This window comes from Hyaena hyaena, unplaced genomic scaffold (genome assembly GCF_003009895.1).
Source record: "Hyaena hyaena isolate Hyena2069 unplaced genomic scaffold, ASM300989v1 scaffold_74, whole genome shotgun sequence".
Taxonomy (NCBI): domain Eukaryota; kingdom Metazoa; phylum Chordata; class Mammalia; order Carnivora; family Hyaenidae; genus Hyaena; species Hyaena hyaena.
Window position 1 is genome coordinate 3,441,697 of NW_024080706.1, and position 20,026 is coordinate 3,461,722.

The 20,026-nt window shown below is 36.2% G+C and overlaps 1 protein-coding gene across 10 annotated transcripts in view; it reads left to right on the forward strand.

The window, feature by feature from the left end:
- The first annotated feature begins 4,040 nt into the window (after positions 1-4,040).
- CCDC73 (coiled-coil domain containing 73) overlaps positions 4,041-20,026 on the forward strand; it is a 147,856-nt gene continuing 131,870 nt past the window's right edge. For 7 of the 10 annotated variants that reach the window (XM_039233390.1, XM_039233396.1, XM_039233395.1 and 4 more), the window contains exon 1: positions 4,120-4,361. The gene's annotated coding sequence lies outside the window, so the exon portion shown is untranslated. The other 3 variants (XM_039233391.1, XM_039233392.1, XM_039233400.1) reach the window with 3 other exon arrangements.

Sequence of the window (20,026 nt, forward strand, 5' to 3'; positions counted from 1 at the left end):
CATTACCTGAGCCGAAGTCGGAGGCTTAACCGACTGAGCCACCCAGGGGTCCCTATATAGGGCATGTCTCTATTAGCAACTTATTCAGAGACAAAAAAGCCTATTTATTAACAGAATTTGCTATGAAATGTAACAACTTTTTTAAACATTTAAAAATTAAAGGGCTTACTCAACCATTATTTTCCCTCTGGGGATATCACTATTAGACCATTGTATACATGGACATTTTAAAAAAACATATTTTCGGGGCGCCTGGGTGGCTTAGTCGGTTAAGCATCCGACTTTCGCTTAGGTCATGATCTCGCAGTGCGTGGGTTTGAGGCCCGCGTCGGGCTCTGTGCTGACTGCCAGCTCAGAGCCTGGAGCCTGTTTCAGTCTGTGACTCCCTCTCTCTCTGACCCTTCCCTGCTCACGCTGTCTCTCTCTCTCTCCTAGAAATAAATTAAAAAATATTAAAAAAAATAAAAAAACATATTTTCCATTTTATTATGCTGTATTAAAATACCTTTGAGGTATTTTGACATAGATATCTGAGCCAGGTAGCTTCTATCTGGTTACTAGAGTGAAAATTCTGGTGTTCAGGGAGGTAAAAACAAAGTAGGCAACATATATTATAGAATGATATCTTAAGGCTTCCATTTTTGATTAAGTGAGAGAAAACCTCTACTTGAGGAAGGGTGTCTAGCTTAAAATGAGTTCTCACTTGGCTCTCCTGAGTTTCATAGGCCCTTCCATAAAGAATCCTGGGCCGGGGTCAGATGGGTAGAGTAAAGCTCTCCTTTATGATTTTTCCCTTTAAGTATTTAGTCTCTTCCTTTTACCCCTTCCCCACATAATTGACTAAAATCATGAATTAGATCATTGACAGATAAGGAGGGGTAGCATTGTTCTACTATGAGTTCTTTAAGTAATCATACGATAACTATGCAATTAACAAATTATGGTAGGGGCGCCTGGGTGGCTCAGTTGGTTAAGTGTCCGGCTTCAGCTCAGCTCATGTTCTCACAGTTCGTGGGTTCGAGCCTCACATTAGGCTCTGTGATGACAGCTAGCTCAGAGCCTAGAGCCTGCTTCAGATTCTGTACCTCCCTCTCTCTCTGACCCTCCCCTACTCATACTGTAGCTGTCTCTCTCTCTCTCTCTTTCTCTCTCAGAAATAAGTAAAAAACATTAAAATTTTTTTTTAATTATTAAAAAAACAAATTGTGGTAATCACACAATAAATAAAAATTCTATATAATAACAATGTTATGGTTACAATAAAAAGAGATTTGTTCCCTCACAACAGTTTTCTTATTATTTTTTGTGTAACCTTCAAAATACCATTTTAGTGAATTGCAATTTATTCAATCATTCTTTTATTTTGATATTTGATTATTTCCAATTTCATCCTATTATAGATAACGTGATAAATATCATTGCATAGTAAAATAGGCACTTCAGTTGAAGGTAGGGGGTTTCCCATTGAGCCAGATATACCTATAATGAATATTTTAAATATATACACATTTTTAATTTTAGAGAGAGAGCATGAGCAGGCTCTATGCTCAGTGTGGAGCCCAACGTGGGGCTTGTTCCCACAGCCCCGGGATCATGGCCTGAGCCAAAATCAAGAGTCAGATGCCCAACCAAATGAGCCATCCAGATGCCCCTATAATGAATATTTTAGAAGAAGAGATATAACAAAAAATTCCTGAAAATTATTTTAAATCTCTTTTATTTTTTATTTACTTATTTTTTTTTTACAAATAGTTTATTGTCAAATTAGTTTCCACATAACACTCAGTGCTCATCCCCACAAGTGTCCTCCTCCATGCCCATTCCCCCCTCCCTCTCACATCCATCAGTCCTCAGTTTTTGTCAGCATTTAAGAGTCTCTCATGGTTTGCCTCTCTCCCTTTCCCCCACCATTTCCCCCCCCTCTTCTCCCCCTTGTTCCTCCGTCAAGTTTCTCCTAATCCTCCTATATGTGCAAACATATGATATTTGTCCTTCTCTGCCTGACTTATTTCGCTCAGCATAACACCCTCAAGGTCCATCCATGTTGCTACACATGGCCAGATTTCATTGTTTCTCATTGCCATGTAGTATTCCATGGTATAGATAAACCACATCTTCTTGATCCATTCATCTGTTGATGGACACTTAGGCTCTTTCCATGTTTTAGCTATTGTGGAGAGTGCTGCTATGAACATTGGGGTACATGTGCTCCTATGCCTCAGCATTTCTGTATCCCTTGGGTAAATTCCTAGCAGTGCTATTGCTGGGTCATAGGGGAGTTCTATTGTTAGTTTCCTGAGGAACCTCCACACTGTTTTCCAGAGGGGCTGTACCAGTTTACATTCCCACCAACAGTGTAGGAGGGTGCCCGTTTCTCCACATCCTCGCCAGCATCTAGAGTTCTCTGATTTGCTCATTTTAGCCACTCTGACTGGCGTGAGGTGGTATCTCAGTGTGGTTTTGATTTGTATTTCCCTGATGAGGAGGGATGCTGAGCATCGTTTCATGTGTCTGTTGGCCATCTGGATGTCCTCTTTGGAGAAGTGTCTGTTCATGTCTTCTGCCCATTTCTTCACTGGGTTGTTTGTTTTTCAGGCGTGTAGTTTGGTGAGTTCCTTCTAGATTCTGGATATTAACCCTTTATCTGATATGTCATTTGCAACTATCTTTTCCCATTCCGTTGGTTGCCTATTAATTTTCTGGGTTGTTTCCTTGGCTGTGCAGAAGCTTTTAATCTTGATGAGGTCCCAATCATTTATTTTTGCTCTTGATTCCCTTGCTTTTGGGGATGTGTCAAGTAAGAAGTTGCTGCGGTGGAGGTCAAGGAGGTTGTTTCCTGCTTTCTCCTCTAGGGTGTTGATAGTTTCTTGTCTCACGTTCAGGTCCTTTATCCATTAAATCTCTCTTTTAGAATCAAGTTAAATTTTATACTTATCAGTCACTGAAAAATTTGCATTGAATTAGAAGGGGATTGGAGGTTATTAAGTTCAACTCCTTAACCTCTCTACACCTTAGTTGCCTTATGTGCAAAAAGTATAATAATATATAATATGATAATTTAATAATAGGATTGTTGTGGCTACTAAAAAAAGAGAATATATGTAAAACACTTAATTCATTGTCACATATGTCAAATTATCAGTAAATATTAGTCATTGTTATGATAGAGCTGTTATACTATAATATACATACAGCATATTGAATGATTATATTTATTGGCATTTATATACCAGGAATTGTGCTAGAATTTTGTATGCAGAAATGAACAATTCTCCATTTCATGGAGCTTATGTTTTAGGATATAGACAATAAATAAACATATTATGTTAGATGGCGATGTGTTAGAGAAAATAAAGTAAGGGGGGGTCAAGTATGTTGTATGGGTGTTACTTCTTTATATAGAGTATTTGGGGAAGTTCTCTCTAATATGGTGACATATGAGCAAAGTCCTGAAGGAAGGCAGGCAGGAAAATGAGTTCCAGGCAGATATAGATTTGGAAATATAGTTAACATTTTGAGGACAGGAATCATTTCTTTCAGATTTTGGTAGCTCAGCAAAAACTATGTAGAAGGGCTGAAAATATTTTGCATTCTGTACTAGATGTGATTATCAGTTTGTTTTTAAAATTTTTTTGATCATCAATATGTGTAGAGCTCGTTTTTCTCTTTATGTCACTTAAAAACTAATCAAAATTTAATTGCACATTAACACTTTCATATGATTCAACATTAGAGAGTATAAAAAAGTATTCAGGGAGATCTCCCTCTCTTTCCCCGCCCCATCCACAGAGTTCCCATTGCTCCCAACAGATGACACATCACGAAGATTTGTTTTTAATATGGATAGATAAGCCCATAAATATTTTAATTGAAGTATACAAAGAAAAACCTCAAACAATCGGTGAAACTTTCCAGGAGCTTGCTTTTTTTTTTTTTTAAATCAATCAAGTTTTGCCCCGGTGCGGAAGATGCCCCACCCACTCTCAGCTAGGGAGCTTCTCAGAGCCTGGAAACCGGAAGCTCCCAAAGGTGGAAAGGGTGAACCGGAAGCTGGGGGAGTTAGAGGCGGTCAGCTGAGGTAATTCAGAGCAGTTTCCAGTTTGCAGGTGAGCCCATTGGAAGCAGCTTTCATCCTTTCATTCAGGGCCCATTTAAGGGTTTGACCTGCATTTCCGGCTACCTGGCCTACCCTTTATTTCTTCTGGTTGCGCGGGGGTTGACTTCCCCGGAAGTCTCGTCCCTCGCGTTGTGGTGTCTAGAATCTTCCACCTACCCGACCAGGGAGAGGCCTTTGCACTTGGACCTCGCTGTCTTTGCTTGGGCTTCTTACGGCTTTTCCTGAAGCGGTATCGAGACGGCAGGTTAGTAATGTGGGTCTTGTCTGTTCATTATAGAGACGCGCGGGAGCAGCCTCTATGTGGGCTTTCGGTTTTGTTTGTTTTGTTTTTAAACTTAAGGTTTGCATTATGAATGAAGGTAATAATGTTGGCCAACTTGTGAAAAATTTCAAACAAATCTGGTGCTTAAAGTTGGCAACATTTTGAACTGTTACTAGTACATCTCGACTTTCTTTGGTGGATGTCACTTTGCAGACTTTTTGAAGCATAGTGCAAAAACTCGGCGGTAGTAAGCAGTTGTGGAAGTGTGTAGATCCTCAGGGAGAATTTCGCCAGTTTTCGTCATTCCTGTAGTGATGTTACTTTCTGAGGTGCCTTGCACAATCAAGCTGAAATGGAATTTCCCTGGGAATAAAATGTTCTGCCAATCCCTATATGGTAAAGTATAGATTCACATTATTCATGTCATTGTTTTATCTTCCACTTACCTTTGCTTTTGGAAATAATTAGTGGCTACTCTCAAGGCATTTATGGGAACCTTTATAATCAGCACACTCATTTAGAAAGAAAATGTGAAGGTTCCATTAAGAATCTTCCACTTAGAGAGATCCTTTTACTTTTGGTCATTGCTATTTTGCCTTAGTTGTGATGAATGCCTATGGCTGTCTTTGTTATGTACCTTGAAGCAAAAACCCTTCTGAAATTTTCCAACTTGAAAATAAGCAAACATTATGTGGGTGGAATTTATTCTACAGTCCTTGACAACTTTCTTCTCCAGCCATTTTTTTTTTCAGCCAGTTTTTGTGTTTATAACCTTCTCTGGTTTCAGAGTTGACTTGAAGTAGTTCTTAATTTTTTAAGAATTGTATTCCCCACTCAGTGATTTATCAGGTGTGCTAATGTAGCTAGAGTATTTTTTTAAAAATGTTTTATTTATTTCTAGGAGAGAGAGAGAGACAGCGTGAGCAGGGGAGGGTCAGAGAGAGAGGGAGACACAGACTCTGAAATTGGCTCCAGGCTCTGAGCTGGCAGTCAGCACAGAGCCCGACGTGGGGCTCGAACCCACGAACCGCGAGATCATGACCTGAGAGGAAGTCAGACGCTTAACTGACTAAGCCAGCCAGGCGTCCCTAGAGAGAGTATTTTAATTTTTATACTGCTTCATACCTTAGTATCAGGAAGGAACCTAGTCTCAGTTTTTATATCATAGCCCCACTGGGTGGCAGCATAGCGTTTTTAGTTTCTTTGACAATGGATTTCATAATTACTGGTGCTGTAATAGTGTTTTTCTGACTGTAACGGACATCTTTCATAGGCTGAAAGTTTATTACATGTCAGGCACTGGACTAATTGCTTTATGAGCATTATCTTACGTAAAACTAAAACAAACAAACAAAACCCCCTCACTCTGTGACCTAAGTATTTTCATTACTCTCCTTGCACCATAGGAGGAAACTGTGGGAAAGAGATTAAGTAATAATCCAAGGCTGATAACTACACAGCCAATAAGTAGTAGAGCCAGAATTGACACACAGGTGCTTCAGTTCTATTCTTCATGTAAATCAGTTAGGGTTATTGTTACATTTGACTAAAATAATGAAAAAACTGTGGATAATATGAAAGAGGTAAGAACTCAACCTCAGTTTTATATAATGTGCCTCCAGACAGTTGGGAGTACATGTTTCCAAAAAGAAGTATTTCCTAAATTGTGCTCCAAGGAACATTAGTCCTGTGAAATGCTTCAGTAAAATGTTTCTTGTGGCTAGAAATACTCTTAGAGATTTCTTAAAAGTTCTCAAAAGTACTGCAGTAAAACAAACTGCTTAACCCAAACTTTTTGGAACTTACAGCATTCTTAAACTTTCTGATTACAGCCCATGTTAAGAAATATATTAAAAAAATTTTTTTTAAATATTTTTTATTTATTTCTAGGAGAGAGAGAGAGAGCGTGAGCAGGGGAGGGTCAGAGAGAGAGGGAGTCACAGACTGAAACAGGCTCCAGGCTCTGAGCTGCCAGTCAGCACAGAACCCGACGCAGGGCTCGAACCCATGAACCGTGAGATCATGACCTAAGCGAAAGTCGGATACTCAACCGACTAAGCCACCCAGGCGCCCCAAGAAATACATTTTATATGCGGGCCAGTATAAATGTATATATATACCTGAAATACTGAAAACAAAAGGGGCAATACTTAATCTTTAGTATGAGCAATTTACTTTTTTCCTATTTTATTTTTTTCTAGCCTATTAAACATTTTTTTAAATGTTTATTTTTGAGAGACAGAGCATGAGTGGGTGGGAGGGTAGGGGGAGGGGAGCAGAGAGAGAGAGAGAGAGAGAGAGAGAGAATCTGAAGCAGGCTCCAGGCTCTGAGCTGTCAGCACTGAGCCTGATGTGGGGCTTGGACTCACGAACTGTAAGATCATGTTCTGAGCCGAAGTCGGACGCTTAACTGACTGAGCCACCCAGGCGCCCCTGGTCTACTTTTAAATGATAAATATCTTTGTTGAAGATGATATTCTATCATTCCTGGTGATAGTTGAATGAACACATTTCTTATTGGGAAATTATCCTTTATAATCAATTTAGGCCACTAGCAAAGTAAGAACAGAACAATTTCATGTTAGAATTTCCCAAAATACATTGTTTGGGACACTTGTTCCCAGAATATTAGTTTGCATTTTGAATTATAAAAAAAAAAAAATGTTTCATGGTTAAGATAAAGTTGGGAAATTGGGGTTAAATTTAAACAGGCTCTAACTATGTTAATGGTGTTAATCTCTAAGATGGGGAGTTAGTATGCAGCATTTCCCAGGTTTATTTGACAGAGGAATGTATTTTTACCGATGTATTGTGGACTTTGTGCCCTTTAGACTTTGGGAAATGATCATGTAGATAATTAAGGAAAAATGGTTTTGTTGTATGTGTTTTGTTGTTTTTTTTAATTTTTAAATGTTTTATTTCTGAGAGAGAGAGAGAGACAGCGCGAGCAGGGGAGGGTCAGAGAGAGAGAAGGAGACACAGAGTCTGAAACAGGCTCCAGGCTCTGAGCCTGATGTGGGGTGCAAACCCATGACCGCAAGATCATGACCTGAGCCAAAGTTGGACGCTTAGCTGACTGAGCCACCCATGCACCCTGTAATGTATGTATTTTGGGTGAGAGTTTTTACTATAAATTGTTCATGTAATTTTCATCACTTATTCTGTTTACCAATATTGACATGACAGAAGTATATTCAGCTTTCTTAGTTTTCTTATGACCCATGGAAACTTTGTGTTAATAATAGGAAAAGCCTTTATGAAATTCCCTGGCACTGATAAATATAAACCAAAACTTTTATTTTCAATTTAAATTCAACGAGCAATAGATTTCCCGCTATGTTAGAATCCATCCTATTAAGATATTTTGGAAATTTACTCTTGATTTTCATACTTGGAAATTTTGGAATTTAGTGAAATTAAAGGTTTTAAGTGGTTAAGAAATATTTAAAGAATTTTCCTACATTTTATTTATAACGTGGCCAAAATTAGTGTTTATGTATTTGATACAAAGATCTCTCTTGTGTTGCTTTAGATTAGTTGAATTTATAGTACTTTTAGTAGTTTATTTCATGGTTGGTTTTATATAATGATCCTTATGGAGAGAATTTCCATTTCTTGTTTCTTTCATACATTTCAGACCATTTTTAGAATTTAAGTATTTCTAATTTTCTAAAATTTATATATGAAATCCCCACTTTTTCTTTAAGCAAGGAGAAATTTGGCAAAGAATATACTGTGAATAGAGAATGTTACACATAATAGTGTAAAATATTTTCTTTCAAGAAACTCAAATTATTTTAATAATTATACATGATTTATAGTAGTTTAAGAAATTGTCTATCAAGTATTCCCAAAGTGCATTTCTCTCTGGAGCTTAATACACTTTCTTACAAATATCAAGTACTTAATGAAAAAATACATTTATGGCAGCATTATAAAGTGATATAATAAAGTACAAAGTTATGTGGAACACACAATACAAGAATGGAACAATAAATACAATAATCAGATGCTCTGGGCAGTAAGTACATTTCAAGAAGGGAGAAATGGTATAAACTGGATTTATAAAAAAAGTTTCACAAAGGAGATGAAATTTGATTTGATTTTTATTTAAATTATTTTATTTCATTTGTTATTATTAGAGAGAGAGAGACACAAGACACAAGACTTGAACACAAGTGGGAGAGAGGGGCAGAGAGAGAATCTTAAGCAGTCTCGGTGCTCAGCTCGGAGGTTGACATGGGCTCCATCCCGTGACCCTGGGACCATGACTTGAGCCTAAATCAAGGGTCAACTAACTGACCCACCCAGATGCACCTGGTCTGATTTTTAAATTGCATTTAAACAGAAAAGATAGACGAAGGCATTCTCTATGCGAGAACAGACTGTGTAAAGGTATTAATTAGTTCAAGTTCCTTAACATGCAATGAAAGACCTGACACGTGTGTGCTTATTTCTTATCTCTTCTTCTCCTAGCCTGACATGTTAAACCCTAATCTTAAACTGTTTGTAGTCCCTCATTTAAAATGATGTTGTGTCCATTGGTGGCTTTGGTTATGTGGTTTTGTCCCCCTCTAAAACACTCTTCCCTCATTTTTTGCTATGCTGACTTAATAACTTTTAGGATTTTTAAAACCTCAGCCTAGAAGTCACCACCCCCAGGAAATCTGAGACCTTCTCAAGTCATCCTTGTTTTCCCCTTCCTACATTAGAAGCTTTCTGCTATGTAGCGTTTCTAAGGATCTCTACCATTGCACATGACTATATTGTATTGTAATTGTTTTCATATATCTGTATCTCTCTGCTAGAGTTCCCTGAGAACAAGAGCTATGTATATTTTTTGTTTGTTTGTAAATAATTACACCTTGAATATATAAGGGGCTCAATAAATGTTCCTTGAATGAATGGTTTTTTTCCCTTTATTTGTTTACATTAATATTTTCAGGCTTCAAGATTCTCCTTAGATTCTGGTATTTTGACATTCATTTAATAAGACCAGGTTTACACCTGATTTTATTATGTTCTGTTTCTTTCCGGAACTTCAGTAATCTTTGTATCTTGGCTGTTTCAGTTTATTCCTTACTTGGCTTTCTAAGAAAGAAAGGAATGTTATACTTCCTCCACCCAACCAAGGCTAATCATTCATCAATATATTTACCTTTTTCCTCAACTCTTAGATATTACTTCTTCAATTATCCCCTCTCTTATTTAATTATTTGATCTTTACTGACTTCTTTCTGTAAAATGTTTCAGTTTCTCTCCTGTCGCCTACCTTTCCTTGGTTACTTTTGACCTTTAAACTGTCTTGTATCTCACTTCACACCTCATTTTGTGAAAACTGCTTATCAGTAACTTCCTACTTTCCAAATCAGTTTGTGTCAGTAAGAACTACTATCCTTCAACCAAATTTGATTTTCCTTTGCTCAGGGTCTATCTCAATATCCTCTTCTGAGAATGATTTCTTGAATTAATAGCCTAAAATCTCTTCCCTATGGGTTAATTAAATCAGAGTTATTACTGCCAGAAGTATTGCTAAACACTTATCTACTCCAATTTGCTATTGCACTTAGAACTCTTTTGGTGATAAGACCTGCTATATTTACAAATTAACAAATAAGAATTTGAATTTAGTTTATCATCTTTATAGATGAAGTAATTGAGGCTTGACTACTATGTGCTTTGAATTCTTTGAACACTTAGAGTACCCCTTTTTTATCTGTCATGTCTTGCATCATGCCTAGTATTGTCATGTTTGGGGTTACACTTCTTTGAATAAATGTTTTATCTACTTTTCTAGACTGTGAAGGTAAAGACCATTAATTCAAATTTGGGTCACTTGCAGTTTCTTAAACAGATGTGTTAAATTATATCAGTCTTGATTCTTTATTGTGTCTATATAATATGTCTAACTTAAAAAATCCATGTGTGGACACTTTTCCATTTTCCTTCATTACACAATTATTTTTCTGTAGCTCTTTTCTAGGTTTGTGATATATTTCTTATAGTTTCAGGAAACACTGATGGTACATGCTATCTTATTTGACTCATGGGTTCCAAATAGTATCCTCTCCACCTTTTCCAAAGGATAGAAGTTATCTGTTCACTTCATTGCAACATGCAGTGCAGCAAATATCAGGTGCCTCACTTTTGTAAATAATTGTATTAGGCAATGTGAGGATACAGAAGAGAGAAACTTCTCCTAGTCAAGGAACTTACAGTATAATGGCTAACATAACCATCGCTAATATAAGATAGAATATGAGTGTAAATATATGCAGTTCCAATTTGGCACTGTCCTATACATAAAACACCTTTGGTCCTTCACTTTTAGAGGGGATATGCTCTAGAAAATGTAATATTTATAATATCATTCTATAATGAAGGGTCTTGATGCAGTTAAGGTTTCCCAATGAGTGTTGTAGAATCCAAGATCAGATAATTAAATAGTGTTTATATATTCTTAGATCATGTTTTGGCATTTTTTCCTCAATCTTTTCCAATCTATGCACACATCAGCTTTTGTATAATTAATACAGTTTTTCACAGAAACATTCACTTTTTGTGACAAATGTCATCTATATTTATATTTAAATATTAATAATTACTTATGAAGGGGATAGGCTTATGAGACTGATTTAGCATTCAAGTCATAAGAATGTTCCTAAGAATAAAAGGCAATATGATGAAACCAATTTAAGTGCTATTTAAGGAAAACAAGGAAACTTGGAAGTTCTAGCTCTTTAACAAGGAATTTTGGGGGGAAAATTCTTCCTGTTTTAGTTACTGAAAAATCAAATTGTTTTTTATATTTGTAAAGCTGTTGTTGATGATTTTGCTTATACTCTTTGAATGTTTTAGCTAATGTCAAAGCCTACCAATTGTTATTATGTGAAATGATAGTGTGAAATTGATGCTGTTATAGTATAACAATAAGGACGTGACTCATGTATTTTATGTACACATGCATTCAACTGTAGTGACAAATGGCTTCATGCTGTGTGATTAAATGCATATTAGCGTTTGCCCTAGGCATTTGATTATTACCATCTTTACTTCATTACATTACCACACTGTATGGCCATATAATTTATAAGATAATACACACATCACTTTGTTGCTGATAGGAATTATTCTGTTTTATGGATGGTGTCCTTTAATTTTGCCTTTCATGGATTATAAAATTGGTTAATATCTGCTGAAGTGAATCACTGGAGAAGCAAATAAAGATGTTGGCCTCAGGTCACAGTGTCATTTGTGATACTGGCAAAATCTTACAGGCTCATTTATCCCTGTACATGATTGATAACAGCATGGGTTAAATGGAGAAAGCTTTGCTTCTATTAAAGGATCATCATGAATGAAGACCTCCCACTTAAAAGTCAGGCATGATGAGAAGACAAGAGACTATCTACAGGTCAAATTAAATAACTTAAATAATTTAAGTAGAATGACAGTGTAATTTGTCCATTTTGTGTTATTACCCTGACCCCTATCAGGATTATAGGCTAACTTCCTTTACTCTGTGAGTATTTAAGATGTAATTTTTAATAAATACTTTCACAGATATAAAAGACTTTAGAGCTCCTAAATTGTGGTAAAATATAGATTTTTATTCTATGGTTTTGAAAAAAGCTCTTTTTTTAAAAAAATGGCAATACTGGCAAAATATAAAATCAGTAATATAGTGAATGCTGAGGTAATGCTTCAAACATTTTATAATACTGGCTTTATGTTTTAAGACTTAAGTACTGAAATATTGTAAGTAATATTATAAATATATTAAGTTATATTTATTATAAATATAAATACATTTATTATAAATGACTGTAAATAAACTATAAGAATTTGATAGTAACACTTTGAAGCCAAATATTAAAAATAAAGATACAGTCAGCATTTTTTTCAATGACTTCTTTTATATTGGAGCTTATCCAAATTATGCTTCAAAATAAGGAAAGGCATATGCATTTTTGGAGATTGTTGTAATAAAAGCAGTATTGAAGTGTGAGAATATTTTGATCTACAGAGGGAAATGTGAATGAAGCCTCAAATTAAATGTTTCATGTCTTCTTTAACCAAAAAGGCATGTTTTGTCCATAGTAACACCCTCATTTCTTGTTCATTGGCTTTTGAGCCCTTACTATATGCCAGGAATTTAATACATTACCTCATTTAATCCTCACATCTGTGAAGTAAGTATCATTATTACTGTTATATAGATGAGGAAACTGAAACCCAGAGAGGTCACACAGCTAGTAAGAGAAGGCAGAACTTGAATCCACATCTTTGTGGATTCTTAGGAATTGACAAAAATGTGTATGTCTTTTTCAAAAGCACATAATAACAGAACTGCATTTCTCACTTCATCAAGCTGTTTATAATAGTATTGTAGGAACTGTTTTGGACTCTGACCCACAGTAAGAAACACATTTCACATCACGATCCAACACACTTGCATGTATTTATATTTACATATAATTAAGATGAAAGTTTTATGAAGTTTACTGCATGTGAAGATTGCAGATGTAGTCTAGTCTAATCTATCCTGTTCTTTTCTCTTTCCTGATAATGAATGCTGCTTGCAACTAACCTGATTTTATCTCTCTCCAGGGAGTCACAACTGAAGTAATTTTGTAGCAACTTAAAACAATGAAGTTTTTTCTTCCATTACATATACTCTTTAGAGAAAGCAGAATGAAGGAGAAAATATTGTGCTTTGATCACTGAAAGTTAATTGCAATTATCATTTTATGTATTCCCTTTTGGAGTTTTTCTGATGGCATTTATATGGGTATAGCTTTAACCACGATGGTTATATAATTTTGAATCCCAATTTAGTATGTATTTTCACTAGTTATATGTGTACACAATGTAAATAATTAAACATTTTTACAAGGTTTGTTCAGAAAAACAGTAATTTACCCTGCCGTTTTCTCCTCTCAAAAGCAACTACTTTAAACTATTTTATTTTATTCTGTGGCCATTTACTTCCACATGGCTAAATAAGACACTTAGCATTGCAACTTTTTTATTTTCCAGGTTTAGGCGTTATCTAATGACCATCCATAATCGGAGGTGAGGATTTAACTTTCTTTCATCTTGTTCTCTAACTCCTCTTCCTTCATGTATTATCTACCTTCCCCATAGAGTTATATGATAATCTTGACTGTTCAGTATTTATAGTTATATTATTAAGACTGCATAAATGCTATTCATAACTACACTTTTGTAGTTAGGATTTTTTTTTCCTTTCCCATACAGCACCACTTCCAACCATTGTTTTGTTTCTTCCATTGCTTACTTTTTGATGTGTTCAATACTAATTTAACTCCAGACTTTCTCATTTATGTAAAACTCTTCTTAATGATTTAAAAGCAGTTGGTAATCTGTTCATTTCATCCTACTGAGAAGCTTTCCACCAGAGCCTACTTAACTACACCAGTCTGGCCTGGTTGCTGTGCAAGTGTCATCTTGGTATCTCCCTTTACCATCTCAGGCATTTGTTTCCTCTTTCTCTCAGAGCCCCCCCTTACCTGTGTTCCATATCTTCCTCTTCCTTGGAGAAATCCTTAAGTGGCTTCCTGAGAAAGGATGCATGGAAGGTAAATTGTTTCGGACATTACTTGTCTGAAAATATCTTTTACCTCAACACTTTAGCATGGCAATAAAATTCCAATTTGGTAATAGCTTTCCCTTATGTTTGAAGACTTAGCTTCTGTATTGTAGATTTTTATTGTAGGTATTGAAGACTAATTTTTCATCCTTTGTATGGGGAAAAATTTTTCATTTTCTTTCTGGAAGGTTATAGGACTTTTCTCTTTTCTCCAGTGTTCCATTATTTCACCACAATATGTTTTGGTGCCAGCACTTAACAAGCTCTTTGCAAACTCATTTTTAAGTTCTGAGAAAATCAGTCTTGACAACTTTTCATGATTTATTCTCTGATTTCTTTATTCTCTAATATTTTGTTAGACCTTCTGAATTAATCCTCTAATACTTTTTTTCTTCAGTTCTGTATTTCTTTGGCTTTTGCTCTTCTTTTTGTAAGATTTCTTCAATTTTGTCTTTATATCTACTATCTTAATTAAAAAGAATTCTGTGAATCTTTTTATTGTAGCATCTTCCTAATAATATATGCAATATATGATATTTTAATGAGAATATTAAAGATATTTCTTTTTTTTTTTATCTTTTGGGGGGGGGGCAGAAAGAGAGATTGAGAACCCTAAGTAGGCTCTGTGCTGATCTCTGAGATCTGTAAGCTCTCACAAACTGTGAGATCATGACCTGAGCCTAAATCAATAGTAGGAAGCTTAACTGCCTGAGTAACCCAGGTACCACAAAAATATTTCTTTTGAAAGTGTTCCCTCTGCTTAATCTTTGCTTCCTCTAAATTGCTTTTTACAATTTTTCTGTTTGTTTTGGTTTGTTTTTATATTTTTAAAAATATATTTTAAAATGTTTGTTTATTTAGAGAGAGAGAGAGAGAGAGAGAGAGAATGCTTGTGTGTTAGCAGAGGAGAGGCAGAGAGAAAGAGGGAGACAGAATCCCAAGCAGGCTCTGTGCTGTCATTGTAGAATCCGATGTGGGGCTTGATCCCATGAACTGTGAGATCATGATCATGGCTTGAGCTGAAACTGACTGACCATGCAGGCACTCCTGGTTTGGTCTGTTTTTGAAATTAGACACTTTCCCTCAAAAGTCTATTGGTCTTTAGCTCTCTACTGTTGTTTTAAGAATGAAACACCAAAAAAGTGGATTGGAAGCTCTAGATTTATGGGTATGGCTTATTGATTATGGTCTTTATTTTAAAGTAGTCTGACTGGAACATTTTATAAGGAAGCTCCTTGTGTCATATTACTTATGTCTTTCCTCTTGGCCCAGTTAGATTCTCTTGAAAACACCCGTCTAGTCTGCTTCGAGAGTTTGGCTGTCAGCAGTGATGGGAGACCTGTAGAGGAAAAAGGCTGGTTAAGCAGGAGTGTCTCAACATTTGGTATATAGACTTTTCAGTATAGTAGCCTCCTACCGACCTCCCCGAGCTGTTATCCCTTATTCTAGAGACTGTCTGCTTTTATCACCTTCAGAACAATTTCTCATCTGTCCAGATGAGGGGGGGAAGGGTAGTCATCTGGCTAACCAGAAAGAGAAAAGGAATTTGGGGTTGAACCTCTTTTAAATAGACTTCCAAGTAGTTGTCTTGTTTTTGGCTTCATCTTTGCCTTCACCTTTGAGGTTCCTGGTATCACCAGACCATTTGCAGGGAAGAGGAGAAGGGGCCAGGAAAGGGGTGTGTGGAAGGGGGATGAGTGATATAAATCAGATTGGTTCCCAGTTTTCCGTATTACTGGTTGTGGTTTCTCAGGTCTTGTAAATACTACTCCTCCTCTATCTGCCTGCAAGAAAACAATGTTTTTGTTTTTGTCACATTTCTCTGTCTCTTGGCCCAAGGTTTATTCTTAAATTGCCCAATGTTATTTTAGTGGGGCTAAACTAAACACCTCTGTTTGATCTACTGTCTTTTAACTAGAAGACTCTGAGTTCTTTTTCTGTTCTTGATTGTTTGCTTTTTATAAAACATTATAACAAACATTTATTATAAACTACACAACCACAAGGTTGAGAAGCAATATAATGAAGTGGTAAAGAATGCAAGCCTGGAACTGGATTGTTTTGTTCATATCTAGAAGGTTCCATTCCTTATGTGTAACCTTGGGAAAGTTACTTAATCTCTTTTTGCCTCAGTTTTTTCATGTCTGAAATGGGAATACTGATAACAAATATCTCAAAGTTTTTTTGAGAACTGAATGTGGTCTTAAGAAAGTGTCCTGTATATAGTAAGTGCTTGACAAATATTAGCTATTATTTTCATTTTATTTTGGTTATTAAACAATTTTTTTAATGTTTATTTTTGAGAGAGAGAGAGAGAGAGAAACAGAGAGAGAAAGAGAGAGACAGAGTCAGAGTGTGAGTGGGGAAGGGGCAGAGAGAGTGAGACATAGAATCTGAAGCAGGCTCCAGGCTCTGAGTTGTCAGCATGCAGGATTCAAACCCATAGCTGTGAGATCATGACCTGTGCTGAAGTCAGACACCCAACTGATTGAGCCACCCAGGCGCCCCCCACCCCCATTGTTTTCATTTTAAATGACCGCATATATTTCACCAGGTAGTGATAACTTAAATTGACTATTTTCTTATTCCTGGACATTTAGGTGGTTTCTTTTTACTCTGTCTTGATTTTATTAATAAGTAATAGTAAATATCTGTTACTGTGAAAATTTTTCTGCATTTAAGATTTTTTCTTTTGAATAGACTGTCAGAAGTATACATCTGTATAGTTTATGACTCTTGAGACATTCTAAATTGTTTTTCAAAGGATTGTTTTCATTTATATTTCTACTAGGACTGACTGAATGCCTGTTTCACCATTCCTTTACTAGTACTAAATAGTTTAAAAAAAAAACACCTGTGCTAGTTTGATAGGTAAATATGTATTTTAATTTTTTTAATTAAAAAATTTTTTTTAATGTTTTATTTATTTCTGAGAGAAAGAGAGACAGTGTGAGCAGGGGAGGGTCAGAGAGAGAGAGGGAGACAGATAATCCGAAGCAGGCTCCAGGCTCTGAGCTAGCTGTCAGCACAGAGCCTGACACGGGGCTCGAACCCACAAACTGTGAGATCATGACCTGAGCCGAAGTTGGACGCTTAACTGACTGAACCACCCAGGCGCCCCTTAATTTTTTTTTTTTTAAAGATTACTAACATGGCATTCACCTTTAATGTACAGAAAAAAAAAAAAGCAGTCAGATTTTGTGTATTTTAGCCCATTTCGAGATGTGTGGTAAGTTATTATGGAAAGCTGTTTTTATTGACCCACATACATTTTTTCTTTTCCCTGCTAACAGTACTTGATTTTTCCCTAAATAGTCCTCACTTTCTCAGGCATGTGGTGTTTGTGAGACTAACCTGCATGGAGTTCACCTCCAGCTTCAGAGATTGAGCTTGTTGATCTGTGCTTCCATCAATCCCCATCTCAATAATTGGTTCAGGGATGGAAAGGTAACCCATGCAGCCCCAAATAGGTAACCTCAGGACTTTTATCAGGACACAGATTCTCTTTTTCTTGGGGGAAGAAGGGGCAAGGACGTAGGTAGCTTTGGGAGCTGCTTACAGCCATTTGGGCACTATAAAGTGATAGCCTATTGAGAATGTAGCCAATATCAAGGTAACAGGCAAAAATTAACAAGGTAATAACAATCTAGATGCTGGTTACATTGCTTGCCTGCTGCCAAACCTAATTATAGACCATTAAATCAGAAAAGCCAATAAATTTCCTTTTCTTTTTAAAGCCAATTTGAGTAGTGTTTTCTGTAACTGCAACTGAAGTTATTCTACTCCTTGAGTTCGTGGAAATGGTTGGAAGTGTGCTTCCTACTTTTTTTAGCCCACATCATGGCATAATTGGAAAACGCTAGAACAGTATTTGTACAGTGTAGAGGAGCATGTGGACACAGTTAATCCTCGTTCTGGGTGTTTGGCTTTCTCAGGCTGTGCCTAGCCTTTTGCACAACTGAGAAGAGTAATAATTACTCTCATATCAGTCATTTATTCATAGGACACTGTCCTAGTGTATTAGTTGGAGATCTCTGGGTTAGAACAGAATATTTATAAACTTAAGACCCTGGGATTCATTCCCATATGCTTTGCTTATTTTGCTTCTTCTACAACACTTCTGACTCTGATAATAAATTTTAAGTGTACCGAATGGGGAAACAATTAAATCCTTTTAATCATATGCTCTAGTTCAGATTTTGGGAATACTTGCATGTTTTGGGTATTTTAGCATTAATTTATTTGATTTTTTTAATAAAAAAGATCAGACTTGTCACTACATTTCTCATTTTCATTGTTAAGGCCTGATTATGGCACTAAACGTTTCAAACAGTCCTTTAAATCAGCATTTGGTAAATTATAACAAGTAAGCAAAAATATCTTCTAGAGAGGACCTAAATTTCCTATATATTTAGAAAATATTCAGTGACAAGTAATTATGGCTTCCTCAGGTTAATTTGTATCAGTGGTTCTCACAGGTAGTGGACTTGTTGAAGAAGGTGAAGAAGGATTGTTGGGCCCCTTCCTCAGTTTTTGATTCAGTACACCTGAAGCCCTGGAATCTGCATTTCTTTTTTAAATTTTTAAAAATTATTTATTTCTGAGAAAGGGAGAGAGGCACCATGAGCAGGGGAGGGTCAGAGAGAGAGGGAGGCACAGAATCTGGAGCAGGCTCCAGGCTCTGAGCTAGCTGTCAGCACAGAGTCCGACGCGGGGCTTGAACCAACAAACTGTGAGATCATGACCTGAGCCTCGGACGCTTAACCAACTGAGCCACCCAGGCACCCCAGAATTTGCATTTCTGAAAGTCCTCAGGTATTGCTGATATTGTTGATCCAGGGGCCACACTTTGAGAATGAATAATTTATTTCATTGCTCTTGGTTGGTTGGTTGTTTAACACTATTGATTATTAAACAGATAATATAACTTTATGCTTTTAACATAGAGATACTGTTCCCAAATTTACAGATATTTGGCTAATGATTCTGAACTTTGAGTATTTAAGATAATGTTATGTTTAGCAATGAATTAATACTGAGTAACTAAATGTAGTTACTTACACTTAAAGTGCATTTCTGATAAATGAGTAACATTTTGACATTGATTCCCCATATAAAATAGAAGGAGCATTCTGATGGAAATAATTTAGCCTTTTATAGTAATAAAAATCACAAAAATGTAGCAAGCTTCTTTTTTTTTAATTAAAAAATATTTTTTTGAGTTCACTTATTTTGAGAGAGAGCACGAGTACAAGTGGGGAAAGGGCAGAGAGAGAGCACAGGGGAGAGAGAGAATCACAAGCAGGCTTCTCACTACCAGAGCAGAGCCTGATGTGGGGCTTGAACTCATGAACCACTAGATCACGATGTAAGCTGAAGTTGGATTCTAAACTACAGTGACCCACTCGTGAACTCCAAAATGTAGCAAGCTTCTTGAAGAAATCAGTAACTTAAATCTCTTGAGATATGTTAGGATGTAAGTAATAGATAAGATATATTTAAAGAAGTACAGCTTTTTGGTAAAATATTTATAATATTTAAAACATTAAGGGGCGCCTGGGTGTCGCTTAAGTGTCTGACTTTGGCTCAGGTAATGATTTCATGATTTGTGGGTTCGAGCCCTCTGTCAGGCTCTGTGCTGACAGCTCAGAGCCTGGAGCCTGCTTCAGATTCTGTGTCTCCCTCTTTCTCTGGCTCTCCTACTGGTGCTGGCTTTCATGCTCTCTCTCTCTCTCTCAAAAATAAATAAACATAAAAAATTTTTAAAAATAAAACATTTATATTATGTCTAATATTTTTAAAGTTATAGTAGAGTAGAAATTGAAATCAGACAGTTATAGATTTTTCCTGTATTCACATTTATTAATTTAACTGATTGAGGTTGTTAACTCATCTAAAAATATGTTTCAAGCTTTCAGTAGTGCTGATCTCTTAAAATATGAGCCTATCTTTTTAGGTTAAACTTGAAATTTATTATCAAATTAGGAAACTGAATCTCAGAAAAATTAGTCTTTTTCCTCCAAGGTTTCACAGT